Source organism: Rhipicephalus microplus, chromosome 5, assembly GCF_043290135.1.
Source record: "Rhipicephalus microplus isolate Deutch F79 chromosome 5, USDA_Rmic, whole genome shotgun sequence".
In the NCBI taxonomy this organism is placed as follows: domain Eukaryota; kingdom Metazoa; phylum Arthropoda; class Arachnida; order Ixodida; family Ixodidae; genus Rhipicephalus; species Rhipicephalus microplus.
This window is the reverse complement of record NC_134704.1, coordinates 86,468,724-86,479,732: the sequence shown is the minus strand read 5'-3', so window position 1 is coordinate 86,479,732 and position 11,009 is coordinate 86,468,724.

Below are 11,009 nucleotides of genomic sequence, written 5' to 3'. Positions count from 1 at the left end.
AGTGGCGACGACGGCCGGGGTGCAGGTGGGCAACTAGCGTGACGTCACGCTCTCCCTGGAGGGGCCTTGTCAATAGTCTAGGTGGTGTTGCTTCAATGCATCACTAAAGCGTTTCAAACTCGCTGTCTTTAGGTGGTGCCAAGCCAGCACAAACGCACAGACGCGTCTCAAACGCGCTGCATTGAAGGCGGTTTCAAGTTAAGTTAAAGTCAAGGAGCGTTTCTGAATACCGGGGTAGAGAGCTGTATCGCCCGTGTAGTTGATCATGGTACGAAATCGTTCGCATTTAGACGCTCGCACAATAAGCGGCTTGCTACGTCATGGCCCGCGAGTATGCCAGCGTTGCCCTTTCCCCTGCAGCTCACCCGTTTACAAAACGTTCAATTGTATAGATCAAGTGCCAGACGAAATGCGCTAGAATTTTGCACGGTTGTTGTTCGTGAACGCACATGGGTTAATTCAAATAACACAGACGATGATCGAAAAATTAGTGGTGGCCTGTTTTCTTAAGAGAAGTTTAGCCGAAAGACATTTCTCAGACCCCGGCATTACGGTGGGTCTCGAAATGATATCACGGCTGTGACAAATCAAAATGCGTAAATTATTAACAACCCTAGTCACAGGGCCATAAATAAACAAGAAAACGTGAATCAGAGCTTCCGCAAGCGGTGATAAAAGCAAGTAAACGTAATTTCCTGTGTTTGCTCTTCCTTGCGGTGTTATTTCCGCCTACTACCATCGATCGAAGGTATACATGACACTGCACCAGCATTTTCTTACGATAACTTTTTATATCTTACTGTTCCTCCGAGCTTAGTACCTGAACTTAGGGTATTTTCGGGCAGACTACACGTTCGATAGCCACCAGCTACACGGAGAACTGGATCTTGTCTAAAAAAAGTTTTTTTTTTACTTACGCAGGACACTTCTCTCTCAAAGAAAGACCGATCAGTGCACCTAAATGTATTCATTGCGGGAGTTTTATAAATAACAGCACTTGATGATCTTGCTATAGCCATTTCGCTATTTAAAAATGTTAAAAAAACGGTCTCACTTGGTCCTTCTCGCGAAAAAATGAATCATTAGAAAGACAGCCGCCTACTTTTGGGGAATTGTCTGGGTACACGCTATGATGTGTGAGAAGAATCGGCCTAATTGATAGCAAATCTCACCAGGTCCACAAAACAGCAACGGCAGAAAAAAGTACATTGAGGGGCATTAGCAAGGTAATCAGCAAGGTTATTTGTAAAACAGGGCATCGTTGCCGTGAGCTGTTACTTAATTACCCAAACATAGATGCAGAACCAAGTGGCTGACTGGGCTAGCTGGTTTTGTGTACTTAAGGTTTAACAGCGTGAAAAAACACACATCAGGTAATGCTTGCCCCATCTTTTTCTTGTCTGCCGTGTGTTTTTTCGCGCTGTCAAACCTTAAGTATCGGTACAGAATCAAAAGACAAAAAGCAGCGACACGTCGAAGTTGGTGTGTTTGTCGTCCCAAGTATTTTTGGCAAGTGACCAAAAGTAGAATAATTTCTTTACCTACCAAAACCTATTTAATAAAAAAATTACTTGAAGTTTGCCTGAGGTCACAAGGATATGTCAGCTGGCTGCTTTCAGCACAAAAAAAGGATCGTTATTTCACATAATAATCGTAAGTCTTCCAACAAACAATATCATGATTTTTATAATGCTAACAATGCATAATACAAATCTGTGCAAGGTTTGAGAGAATACTTTATGGGTATATTCATTGTCTCAACTGCCTTCTTGAATCAAGCTTTAAACGTAGTTCCTTAAAGGACGCCAAGAGAAAGGTAAAATAAATTGTAAAAAAGAACAAAACAACAAAACAAACTGTATGGTTACGGTAAACAACTCAATCCGCACCCTCGAGTGTTACTGCAGCGTCATCGTGGAGGCTCGGCGATAAATTACTGCCTGTCAACCGGCAGCCGCTAATTACCTGTCAAAACGGTCACAACAAAGCGTTGAATATCCCTTGTTATACGCTACAACGTTCCCATTTTTCGCGGTTCAACATACCCTTGCATTATTTTAAAATTTTGTCCATTTTAAACAACAACATTCTCTTCCTGGCTGGATTAGTATTATACTGCCCTTATTTGGCAGACTTCAACTTAATGTGACAGTAATAAGAAGGTTTACTTAGTTTGAAGTCCTCCGGCCTCTCGCGTCACCCTTCTTCCCGGTATTCCTGTCTTTCTTCTTTTTCTCTTGTTTTGCGGGGCAGCATGCAGGTTCTTCCATTTTAAACAAATGAAGTTGCAATTTCGAACTTTCAACAACCGCGTTTCTCATTGCAACTGTAGGCGAAGTTTTTTTTTAGCCAATGTAAATATGCTTTTTTGGGGTAGACGAATTCACTAGTGCCGTAGCAAGTTTACGGCGAAGTATTCAGTGCGCTAGGAGAGCCCCCAGAAACGGAACGCACACAAACATCGCCGAATAAGAGCCGAATGCGCTTGTTATATTGAACTATTTTTTAGTGAGGCACAGCTGACTGTATTCAGAACCGAGTAAATGGCTAAGTAAATAACGGAAATGCCATTTTTGTGTTTACGATGATTTGTGCATTTGCTAGTAAGATGTCTGGTCTTCTGTTCGGTCGTTTGTCCGTCCATCTAGTCATTCATCCTTCCATTCATACATACTTCAATCAATCGATCAATCAATCAAATAAATATGTATTATTATATTTAATAATAATTATTCTCTCCATTCTTTCGTGACACCACTGTGAAGCATTACGCTACTGCATATGTCCTCTACACATTTGGCAGTTCTCTTTTCGCATAGTTAGAAAGGGACTCTAGCTCTCACGTCGGGTTTCCCGTCGTTGACCTCCAGACTAAGTTGGCCTTTCACGAAAGTTTGGGCGTCTTTGTTTAAAATAAAAATGTTCTGTTGCAGTAAGACTATTTTTAAAATGGTCCACTTACCGTTGGAAAACTACTCCAACTGTATTCAATTACTATTCTTATTCTATTCGCTGTCATCAGTATTCAATTTATATTCAATATGGTTCGAAAACTTTCTATTCGCACACCCCTCTAAATTATCCTAACCTAACACAGCTTTAAAAAACTATTATTGCAGCTAGGGCACACACACACACACACACACACACACAAACACACACACACACACGCACGCGCACGCGCACGCACACGCACACGCACACGCACACACTCTCTCTCTCTCGTTGTGTTTTCAGCCGGTCATGATACTTCGCTTGTTGTATTGATTATTTTGGGGAAAAGACCGCGTGCCAGAAAACATACTTTTCTGTGTAAAAAGCATCTATAGAAAGTCTGTGTCTGAATATTAAGCGCTATCTTTTGCTTAAAGTAGAAAAAGGTTCGCTTCTCAAACTTTCGTGAAAATCAAAAGCTTTTCTGAATCAACCTATTTAAAAAGTGAAGCTAAAGGTCGACTTGCAGTGGCAGGTCAAGAACCATTTTTTTATCGTAATTAATGTATCTGCAATTATTACGCTGTGTTTAATACTCTGTAGATACCAGGGTGTTTTCTTATATGATAAATGTAATCCCCAACATCTTCTATTTACATTTTTTATTCTGTTGCAACTTGTAATATTATATGGTTTATTGACGTAATAATTCTTCAGATATCTGTTCTGTACTACATATTATAACGAAACTTTTGTTTTTGTTTTACTATTCAACCTATAGGCTGCTAGCTTCTAACGAATATACTCTCGGACTTTGTTTTTTTGGGAGCTCCGTTCTCAATAGAAAAACTGCTCCCAGAACAGGCAACAGCGAGATTACGACCGAAATATGGGAAAACTCGAGAAGCCAAACAAAAGTACATTCTTGTGCAGAAAGAAAAAAATTCAAAATTCTGCCCTTGCATGAAAATAGTATACGGCTATTCTACAAACAGCCCAGGCAAAGTCCGAAAACCTCAAAGGAGTGCAAGAAAATCCGCCATCACCTTTATGAGTTCGAAGTATAAGTTCCTATATTTGGTGGCACGCCATCTGGTCAAACTACCTCGCATCTAGAGGCTTATATATCTTCCTGCAGAGTCCAGCGGTATATTGACTTTATCGGCCTCGGATGTCCTGTTTAGTTTTACAGCATAAAGAAAAGCGATTCTTCTGCGAAATCAGACGCCCCCCCGGGAGACGGCATCAATAATGCTTCTTATCAAGTGCTTTAATTTTAAACTCGTTCGGTTGCGTATCTGTACCGGTAGGAAGCGATAAGTCTCAACTGCATATAGATGGCTCCAGGGAAAAGAGAGATACCCCATTTCATAAAATGGACAGTGTACAACAAGAAAAAAAATCACATGATGCCATCCTATTTTACGCTAAGCATTCATGAAGAACCAGATAAGTTAAACAAATTATATAAGAGAAATACAGCAATGCGTGTTTCTCTGATGCTATGAAGAACTAAGCGTATAGAAGAAACAAAAGAACCAAAAAATAATGATCTCTTTTATGTGTTTCAGGAGCTTCTGGCACTAAAATACAGGCTGTATCTTTTTTTTTTGGTGATGGCGGGATTTCATGACATGATATAAACGTAAAATGTCTAATGCGCGTGATGGTATGGTGTAGTGAGGGTGTATTTGTCGTAAAATAGGTGAGGACTAACATGTGTTCCTCGGTGCTTTTCTGATCTTGCTAGAGTTTGATAATAAAACATTTTAAGCCTCTGGTTTTTAATTATAACACAATATTCCTCGCGAGAGGGCTGCATCTTCTTGGGCTTACACACGTAAAAGCCCCTTCACGAAGTGGGCCTAAAAGTTTTAATACACAAATATATCAGGCTAATTGGCTGAGTGCTAAACGTTATGGTGCAAGGTCCGGCTCCAGTGTCAGTCGGATGCATTGGTCGGAACTGCAAAAGAATGCATACTCACTTTCCCTAAACTTTCTCAGCCTTCGCAATAACTCAGGCTGAAACTCATTGGTTGGTTGGTAATAACTTTATTGGAAGTCCGGCAGAGCTTTGGCCGACCGAGCCTTAGGTCTCCCGCATGGAGACGTCAAGAATTGGCCTGACCGCCGCCTCGCGGGCCTGCTGGACGGCCCAGAGTTGGTCACCGATGCTGGTGCTGCACAGGGCAGTGGCCCACCGCGGCGGAAATGTTCCGGATTTAGCACCTTGTGGATTTTTGGCGCATTCCCACCGCATGTGACTAAATAAGGCAACCACAATATGGCATATCTTCCGTATATTCGTCGGATATATATTGATGTATAGTGGCTCTAACTCATGCCTACTCGCAATTCATGCACTCTCTCACGATCATCTTCACACGTCCTCACACTCATCGGCACTTACTCGCATTCAGAAGCATGCGTACTCACACATATGCTCACTCACTCCATCACGTCCGTACGTCACTCATGCGCACTCACCCTCGTTCATAATAATGTCAGCTTGAAGCCATTCGAAGACACTTATGTTCGTACTAACACGTACTTCCACTCATACACACTTACTCATCTTCGCAATCTCACCCTCTTTTATTTATTTATTTATTTATTTATTTATTTATTTATTTATTTATTTATTCTTCCTCATATGCCCGAAATTGGAAAATACATGAGGGATCGGCTGTTATCTAGCTGCAATTATTCGATAACCAACTTCACGAATTCTGGGCTTGGTTGGACAAAGTATCCCTTGGCAGTGCATTCCAGTCCCTCACTGCGCTTGTAGAGAAGGAGCATAGGTGCGCCGCGGCCTGTGCCAGTGGTAGGTAGGCGCATTTGGTTTTATTCTTGCGGTGGGGTGAATGATGAGCAAGGAAGATTATTGAAGTGCTTGAAGAGGAATGAAAAATTTACACCATCTCTCTCTAAAAGGAACCCTTCGTGGATGCGAAACAGCGGGCGTTATCATTTACACTGGCGGCTGTGTTGACGCAAGCGCTCATCGCGGCGTTTGGTAGCAGATAAACCTGCGGAGGCGCAAAGGACGCTGTGATTGTCCGAAGTTTTCTACTGGAACGTGCCAATAGCTACTAAGGGGCAATGAGAGACAGAATACTCTGAATGGACACAGAGACCCTCAGTCCATTCTTACCTAACGCGCAAGCTATAAAATTGTGTCCGGTATTCCGGTAATACAAAGGGCGGGCGTACTGCCGAATAGCGTGCCCCGTAGCTGCTACTACGTCAAGTGGTGCCATCTATCGAAGAAATGAGACAACTAACAAACTCGTATTTTACGACCTCGAAGATTCCGGGAGTGTAACAGATTAAGCATATCTATAGCATTGATTATTTGATTAAGTCTATCGTAAACAATGCCGAATCGACACGAATACTTTGCTGTCGATGGTTGAAGCTATGAATCTCAATCAAAGAAAAAAAGTCAGTTTCGCCATAAAGGCGAACCAATGAATGCGATTGCAACAACTTGGAATGTAATGCTGAGAACGGCTAGCAGATCGAAGCGCTCAGCGCGCTGATCAAGCACAAATGACGCACGAAAACAGCACACACATAATGAAGTCTAACTAATAACGTTTACAGCTCAACGCTAATTGCACAGTTTCAAGAAAAACGACGCACAAAACGTAATCACAGGTACAGATATAAGTGTGAACTAACAAGTGTAAAATCAAGACATGCGTGCCATGTAACAACATGACTAACATGCCACGCTCATGATGCGCTCACGGCCGTTTCGCTAGCTTCACTTAAACCAAATTTTGTATTACGGGAGGTGAATGAATGACAAAGGTGAAGTACTGGTGCAAACACGATAAACATGAGATGCGTGTCATGTAACAACATGATTACATGCTACGCTCTTGATGCGCTCGCGGCCATTTCAGCAGCCCAAATCTGAGCACACTGGCCTACATTTCCACCTCCATCAAAAATGCAGCCGCCACGCAGCAGCATTACAGTACACAAAGTTTCAATACCGCTTCCATGCGCACTGCAAACGTTAAACATTTTTATGAGCAGATGAGTTGGTTGGTCAGATAGTATTGTGCTTGTGAGGTTAACTACCTTATTCAGTAGTTCGATCATCATCATCATCATCATCATCATCATCATCAGCCTGACTACGTCCACTGCAGGACAAAGGCCTCTCCCATGTTCTGCCAGTTAACCCGGTCCTGTGCTTGCTGCTGCCAATTTATACCCGCAAACTTCTTAATCTCATCTGCCCACCTAACCTTCTGTCTCCCCCTAACCCGCTTCCCTTCTCTGGGAATCCAGTCAGTTACCCTTAATGACCAGTGGTTATCCTGTCTACGCGCTACATGCCCTGCCCATGTCCATTTCTTCTTCTTGATTTCAGCTATGATATCCTTAACCCCCGTTTGTTCCCTAATCCACTCTGCTCTCTTCTTGTCTCTTAAGGTTACACCTACCATTTTTCTTTCCATTGCTCGCTGCGTCGACCTCAATTTAAGCTGAACCCTCTTTGTAAGTCTCCAGGTTTCTGCTCCGTAGCTAAGTACCGGCAAGATACAGCTGTTATATACCTTCCTCTTGAGGGATAGTGGCAATCTACCTGTCATAATTTGAGAGTGCTTGCCGAATGTGCTCCACCCCATTCTTATTCTTCTAGTTACTTCAATCTCGTGCTTCGGCTCTGCGGTTATTACCTGCCCTAAGTAGACATAGTCTTTTACAACTTCAAGTGCACTATTACCTATCTCGAAGCGCTGCTCCTTGCCGAGGTTGTTGTACATTACTTTCGTTTTCTGCAGATTAATTTTAAGACCCACCTTTCTGCTCTCCTTGTCTAACTCCGTAATCATGAGTTGCAATTCGTCCCCCGAGTTACTCAGCAATGCAATGTCATCAGTAGTTCAGTACGCTCCCGCAAGTAGCCTCCCTGCCGTTCCTCTCTATTTATCTCTCTCTATTTATCTCTCTCTCTCTCTCTCTCTCTCTCTCTCTCCAGCAAGTAGGTATAAACGTTTTTAAAGGAGCGCTTGAATCTCTTCGGTCTTCATGGTACTTACAAAAAAAAAAAGACTACTACGAGTTAAGTCCCCCCTCTACAAATTTCAAACCGGTCATGTAAACTTCTAATGACTGGTAATGAAAAGTCCGCCTGTCGTAAAGTCGGCTCGACACAACCATTTTTCAGGATTTTTAATCGCAAGCTTCCGTAGTTCTGATACTATTTTTTTTAAGTAATTTAGTCACCTGTACCACGAAGTCTACTCAAGCCGTAATACCACTACGAAAAGACCCTAAAGTGCCATCCATAGAGTGGCTCCCACCGTGGCCATGTCTTTCTTTCACATTGATAAACATCACCATTCTCGTGCAGCTATACAACATTTCCTTGCACTCCAATACAAATAGCGTGGCTGTCAGCAATGTAACACAAGTGTGTCAAAGGCTAGCCAATGTATGTGCAGCCACCATCGGGCCTGAAATTGCCTCTTCACAAATACTTAACACGTGCCCTAATATGTTAACCACAGAAGCATACGCAATACTAACTACCATCAAATAGACTGTTAATCCCAACATCGATAAATGGGCGAAGTTTTTGGATTCTCCGAGCGTGGTTGGCGAAATGCACACTGACAGTTCGGCAGCGGTGCACATTGCACACGTAACTAAAAGATATCTGTCTTTCCAGACTTTGAAAGTTTCAAGCTGCGAGACGTGGACCAAGGGATAATTTTTCCAAGATACTTCCAGCCGGCGGACCCTCTATCTTCGGGCGGGTTTGATCGGCTACACCCCCGGTGATAACAAGGCGATCGGCATCGTCCGCTTGGTGGCGGTGGACACTACGGCTGGCTTCAAAAAGCGCCCCCGGACCTACCGGCGTTTGCAGTTCGGCAGCGGTGCACATTGCACACGTAACTAAAAGATATCTGTCTTTCCAGACTTTGAAAGTTTCAAGCTGCGAGACGTGGACCAAGGGATAATTTTTCCAAGATACTTCCAGCCGGCGGACCCTCTATCTTCGGGCGGGTTTGATCGGCTACACCCCCGGTGATAACAAGGCGATCGGCATCGTCCGCTTGGTGGCGGTGGACACTACGGCTGGCTTCAAAAAGCGCCCCCGGACCTACCGGCGTTTGCAGTTCGGCAGCGGTGCACATTGCACACGTAACTAAAAGATATCTGTCTTTCCAGACTTTGAAAGTTTCAAGCTGCGAGACGTGGACCAAGGGATAATTTTTCCAAGATACTTCCAGCCGGCGGACCCTCTATCTTCGGGCGGGTTTGATCGGCTACACCCCCGGTGATAACAAGGCGATCGGCATCGTCCGCTTGGTGGCGGTGGACACTACGGCTGGCTTCAAAAAGCGCCCCCGGACCTACCGGCGTTTGCAGTTCGGCAGCGGTGCACATTGCACACGTAACTAAAAGATATCTGTCTTTCCAGACTTTGAAAGTTTCAAGCTGCGAGACGTGGACCAAGGGATAATTTTTCCAAGATACTTCCAGCCGGCGGACCCTCTATCTTCGGGCGGGTTTGATCGGCTACACCCCCGGTGATAACAAGGCGATCGGCATCGTCCGCTTGGTGGCGGTGGACACTACGGCTGGCTTCAAAAAGCGCCCCCGGACCTACCGGCGTTTGCAGTTCGGCAGCGGTGCACATTGCACACGTAACTAAAAGATATCTGTCTTTCCAGGTGAGGCTTGCTGTTTTTCTGTTTGTGTTGCCAAACGTGAAACGTGTGCACTGCTGCCGAGCGAAAACTGCCCTGCCCAGACTTTGGATCTGTTTGTTTATTGTGAATAGTGTACGTTTTTAGATATTATGACTAAAAAGCAGGTTGACGATCTGCGGAGTGAATTAGCCGCTGAGTTACATGAAATTAAGGATACATTGAATGAACTTAAAGGACTGAGGCCTGATATTCAGGAACTCAAGCTTATAAGAGAGGATTTGCAAAAAATTCTGCGTGAAAACAAGGAACTGAAGTCACAAAATGCAAAGCTGACGCGCAGGCTGGAGGAGCTAGAGCAATACCAGCGATCAAACAATCTAGAAATCAAGGGCATACCTCTTGACAGTGAACCAATATCAGTGGTAACAAAAATTGGCGAACTGATAAAAGAGGACATTGAAAAGCATGACATAGACGTCTGCCACAGAGTTCCTACTGCTAGGCATGACCAGTCCAACATTATTGTTCGTTTTGTCCGCCGAGACAAAAGGAATGCAATTCTTGCTAAATCAAAGAAGACGAGACTAGACACAAAAATGCTTGGATTCGACAAGCAGAATCCAGTGTTCATCAATGAGCATTTGACGAAAGAAGCTAAGCAGCTGCTCGGAGCTGCCATCAGAAAGAAAAGAGCTGTTAACTGGAAATTTGTGTGGACAGCTGGCGGAAAGATTTTCGCACGGCGAAATGAAACCGCACCTGTGCTTCGCCTAATCTGTTTGGATGATGTTGATAAAATGGTCGAGTGAATGCCACAGTCTAGCTGAACACAATTTTGTGCACTAATTACTGACATACATGGCTAATTCCGGTCTCAACTGCTGTACTTATCACGATTATGACTCGTTTAATATTTCTGTTTCTAAGTTAAATCCAAATAAGTTCATGGCAGCCTTGCATTTAAACCTACGAAGTATTAGAGACAAAGGAGATGACCTGCGAGAATTTCTTGAAAATATGGACATTAGCTTCAATGTGTTGATGTTTACTGAGACATGGCTAACGCAAAGTGAAAAGCCGCCTCAATTAGAAGGGTACACATACCAAGGCATCACACGTACTAATGGGCGTGGTGGCGGCGTGGCTATGTATCTTAGAGAACATCTGCAATACGAAGTGATTTCAAGTTTCACCACTACTAACGAACATATAGAATGTCTTACGGTATGTTTGAAATCTTTTTATGTATGTGTCATATATCGGCCCCCAAACGGAAATAAGACGCCATTCTTTGAATTCACTGATGAACTATTAAACTATCTAACTAACACTGGTTCAAAGTTTCTGATAATGGGTGACTTGAATATCAACATGCTGGGAAATGAC